This window comes from Montipora capricornis, chromosome 4 (assembly GCF_036669925.1).
Source record: "Montipora capricornis isolate CH-2021 chromosome 4, ASM3666992v2, whole genome shotgun sequence".
NCBI lineage: Eukaryota > Metazoa > Cnidaria > Anthozoa > Scleractinia > Acroporidae > Montipora > Montipora capricornis.
In genome coordinates, this window is record NC_090886.1 from 14,246,777 (window position 1) to 14,251,776 (window position 5,000).

The window sequence follows — 5,000 nt, forward strand, 5'->3', positions numbered from 1 at the left end:
ATTACCCTTTCGTAAACGGTCGATGCCATGCTTAGAAACCAAGCCTTCCATCGAATTGGACCCGAAGTGGTTTAAGTTTCCGCTAAATTGGCTAAAAACTAAACTCAGACTGAGAAACTCAGGTACACCTAAACTCAAATATTCTAGTCTACAATATCTCCCCACCGAATTAGCGAACATTTTTGACGATTCTTACCTCAAAATTTCGCTTTTTATCTGCCGGGCAAGACGACGACCGTGATGTGAGAGGCATCATGGGTCTATTCTCGCTTTTACGTCACAAACTGCTTTGCAATGCAAAATTTCTTTGAAAATAGGAATGCAAAGCAGTTTGTGACGTAAAATCGAGAATAGACGCGTGCCTCTCACATCACGTTCGTGGGACCAAATTACTGCTAGTGCTGCCTAGTGTACGTGGCTTGCACGGGCACAGAAAAAGCGAAATTCTGGATAACAATGGTGACATATGTTTGCTTTGAATGGGGAGATTTATATAGGCCACTTTCAAAAGTACCATAATACTCTTTGTTTGCCCTCCAAAATTTTGCATAAGCATTGTTTTTATTTTCTCTTGGGACTATTCGAAAGTGGAAACTTCGTATGCAAGATTTTGGAGGGCAAACAAAGAATGTTATGGTATTTTTGAAAGTAGCCTATTAGGAACAAAAAATATTTGACTTTAGGTGGACTTTAAACCAATAACGTGAGAAGGGTGTTTAGGGTTAGTATTAGTGAGAAGTTAAGGCTTAGTGTTACAGAGAACAAACAGTTTTTAACTGAATGATATATTATTTAGAGTGTTAAGCTGTAGAAAACTTCCAATTGACCATTTTTACATTCCCTATAATGCACTTTGTTTGCTCCCAAATTTTGCATACCCCATTTTTTTCAAATGCGCTTTGGAACCAGTGGTTAGGGCGCTTGGATCCCGGGTTCAAGACCCGCTCTGACCACTCATTGAATTTGATCCTGGTAGTTCGAATCCCTGGTTCAACTTCCCAGCTGTACGTGTAAATTGCCAACTGGTTTGCCTCTGGCCAGTTGGGATTCTTAACAGTTGTTGTTGTTGTTGTTTTGGTCCGTCGTTTCGTTGGCCCTGAAAAGCGCCTACGGGGAGCGGCAATTAACTATTCAGTGTCCCAAGAGCATTTGAAAACAATGGTTTATGCAAAATTTGGGGGGCAAACAAAGTGTATTTGGGGGAATGTGAAAATCATTGGTCAATGGTTTGGCCGAGTGTAGTGGTTAGGGACATGTACCGGCTAAGTATCGAATAGCCCAGGTTCAATACTATTACTGGATGCGGTACTTTTTCTTTATTTGCAAAAAAAGTAATTGTGAAAGATTTTTCAGTGTGGTGGGCCGATGAATGGCATCGATCGTGAACGAAACGGACAGTTGCATCGCAAACCGTAAAAGGCAGGTATTTCCTCCCAGGAAGTGAAATTTTTACTGCCTCCCTTTCGCACGACTGTACGAAATTGGAGACAAATGGTTGACGTCAAGACGTTGATTGGCAGCATTTCTCCTCCTAAATTTGGGTCGTTAGACGCAATTTCGAGTGTGACATTTCTTGAATGTTACACTCCGTCCGTTTTCGTGAAAACCCCAAATGAAGGTCCGCGAAAGAGGCGAAATGAAATCCTGACCACAGGTGTTAATTTGAAAGGCAACCGAGATATACTTTCCAGTGAACAAATATGTGTCCAAGTTGAAATTACAGGAAATTGAAGTCCGATGTTTGACTTTATTTTCGATTAATGTTATACACATTTTGACAGAGCTATCGCAATTGTCAAGAGTAAAATCGATTACCAGTAGGGGCTTTCCTTTGCCCTTGTTTGCTCACATTAATGACAGATTGTTGTTATTGAAATGTTGATGTAGGATATTTTCTCGAGGAAAGTTCCCTTCCGCATACCAACAACGTGTACATTTTGATATCTGTAGAAGATTAATTGAGAGATTCTTTGTATTTTCCTCAGATTACTTATATTAAAAGCAAATATAAGAGGAAAATCGATTTAAGTTCAAACAATTCCAATATTAATAAGGAGGAATTAAATTATTTGCCCTTAGAACTGTCTCGGTGTAGTGTTGTTTGTTAAGTTCTGGCCGTTATTTGAGGTGAGCCAGCACAGCGCCACTTTCCCTTTGAATTTGAGGGAACTTGAAAAAGAGCAGTGGAGGGGCAAGCTTTCCTAGGGGACGTCTTCCAGATAATTGAAACTATTCTACTTTTGGCATAGCCTTCCTTCCCTCCCTCCTTCCTTTCATTTTTTCTCTCTTTTTTTCAATAGGCCATTTCCGGTTTCATGTCTGCCTCCTCTTTAAAGCGAGTCTAAGTGCGAAGTTTTTCTTATGAAAATTAGTTTTCATTCATATCGTAGAACTAACTATGTTCATATGTAAAGTACAACTAATTACCATTACAAAAAATTCGCACTTAGACTCGCTTTGAAGAGGAGGCAGACATGAACTCGGAAATAGCCTAGTGTCCTTACGTCCACTCTGTCGTCATCCAGTAGTTGCTATGGGGATTGGTGACACTGTCTTCGGCCCACACCAACGGTCATTTATTTGCCTCTGACTGGCAACAGGTTGGTTTGATTGACCGGTCAAAACAAAAAAGAAGGCATGGAAGGTTACAGCGCCACACGTTCTTTCAGTTATCCATGCCTTGCAGCGTAAAACTGAGCCAGCAACAATATAAGTCCAATGCGGTAACGTGCGTGTCCGATGAAATTCTATCGACGGGGAGCAGCTTAACTTGCGCCTTGGTAAAAAACCCCGTTAGAGTTTTTAGGCAAAAAAAACCCGGTGACATCCCTTAACTGAAAGCTGTGGCATGCGTAGTTGGTATGTAAATCCCCATTACGGGGTCGTGTCGTACCTCAATGAACTGGGTTTAGAATTGGGCAAAAGAACAATAGAATGAACGAAGATGACAATGGATTTGGCATAGAAAACAATAGGAAGTACGACACTTTACAGCCAATGAAATATGGTGTTCTACAAGAGGTACGACCCTACCTCTATTACGAACAACCAATTCCCTACATCGAATTCACTATTATCGTTAATTTGTTATTTGCTTTGAATTTACTATTATCGTTAATTTAGAAGACTGAAAGCTTGATATGGATCATGGGAAATGGTGATATCTTGTTCAAAAGACGACCCATGCGTATGGACACATGCCTCGAACCTGGGAATGTTGAATATTTACCCGTCACCTGATCACTAGACCACTACACAGTAACAAGTAACTACTCAGGGAAAATATTTTAAACACTGTTTGATAATGCTGAATTATCACTCGGCAACAAACAATATTAAACAGTGAAAAAGGTCGGTTAGGAAACTTCAAGTGAAAGCTAAACATTTTAAAATCAAAGCTTAGGCATAAATTATTAATCTAGTTTAGGTACAAGTACAAGGGGTTACGCTTATGCAAACGTTGGCCGTGTAGCATTTATATTAGTTTCAACAGAATTAACTATGAGAGGGTGATGTGAAGTGATATTTTCTACCCATGGGTTTAGGGTTACGGGTTAGGGGTAGGGTTAGCGTTAGCCCTACTAATGGAAATGGGCCCATTGATGGACAGAGAAAAACTCTGACCAGGGTGGGAATTGAACCCACGACCATCGGGTTAGATCACCGCTGTCTACCGACTGAGCTACAAGGTCAGACGGAGGCAGGTTACCCCTTCTATTTGTACATATTTATTGCCGTGAATTTGGACATCTTCAATTCCCACGACCTGCTCCCATATGACCTTGTACCTCAGTCGATAGAGCAGCGGTGATCTATCCCGAACGTCGTGGGTTCAATTCCCACCCTGGGAGTTTTTCTCTGTCCATCAGTGGGCCCATTTTATATTAGTAGGGCTAACGCTAACCCTAACCTCTAACCCCAACCTGGTTTACATGGGTAGAAAATAGCACTTCACATCACTCTCTCATAGTTAATTCTATTAATCTAGTTTAGACCTAATTACTTTTCAGCAGCGATATTTTATGCATGGGAGACTTTTTTTTATGTGATTTTTATTTCCTTATTTTTTCTGCTACGACAAGTCCTCGGACATAGTGTCCAAAATTAACGATAACACTAAATTCAAAGCAAATTACGAATTGACGATAATCGTTAATTTAGCGAAGAGATCATGTTGATTACGAATGTGTCTTCCACCCAAACAACGCAAGTAGATCATTATATGTCAGATAAAGCCGTTGTTGGATGTGGAGTTCCTCTAGGATCAGTGCTTGTACCATTGCTTTTCTTGCTATATGTCAATGACTTCTACAGATGCTCAAATAAATTAAGGTTTTACCTCTTTGCAGATGACACTAACATTCTCTATGCGGACAAAAATTTGAAAGATCTGGAAACAACAGTCAACAATGAACTTCAAAACCTTTGTAACTGGCTAACAGACAATAAACTAACTCTTAATATAAAAAAATCCAGCTTTGTAATATTTCATCCTTACCAAAAGCGACTTGCTTATCAACCAAAACTTTGCATGTTCGATAATGAAAAGAATAAATAATTATGTTCGTCTCGAGTCTAAAGTTTATATAAAATATCTGGGCGTTCTCATTAATCAGAATCTTTCTTGGAAATACCACATTGATTCTATTGTCACAAAAATTGGTAAAAACGTTGGGCTGATTGCAAAGCTACGCCAGTCTGTACCTCGATCAATACTGTTGAATATCTATAAGTCACTAGTTCATCCTTATCTAACCTACGGTCTTGCTGCCTGGGGCCAGGCATGCAAGACTCATCTTAATAAAATTTTAATTCTTCAGAAAAGGGCTCTTCGCTTATTGTACTTCACAGACTGGCATGAACATGCAATTCCTTTATTTCTTGAGGCAAACGTGCTACCAATAACTTTTCTTTATTATGAATCGGTATCAACTTTAATGTATGATATCAATAATGGTAAAGCCCCAACAAACATGTTAAATTTATTTCAGAAAACGTCT

The 5,000-nt window shown here is 39.5% G+C and overlaps 1 protein-coding gene across 4 annotated transcripts in view; it reads left to right on the top strand.

Moving 5' to 3' along the window:
- LOC138045615 (autism susceptibility gene 2 protein homolog) overlaps positions 1–2,076 on the top strand; it is a 31,987-nt gene extending 29,911 nt beyond the window's left edge. For all 4 annotated transcript variants that reach the window (XM_068892173.1, XM_068892176.1, XM_068892175.1 and 1 more), the window contains one exon: positions 1–2,076. This exon is cut by the window's left edge and continues 3,015 nt beyond it. The gene's annotated coding sequence lies outside the window, so the exon portion shown is untranslated.
- Positions 2,077–5,000: the final 2,924 nt, after the last annotated feature.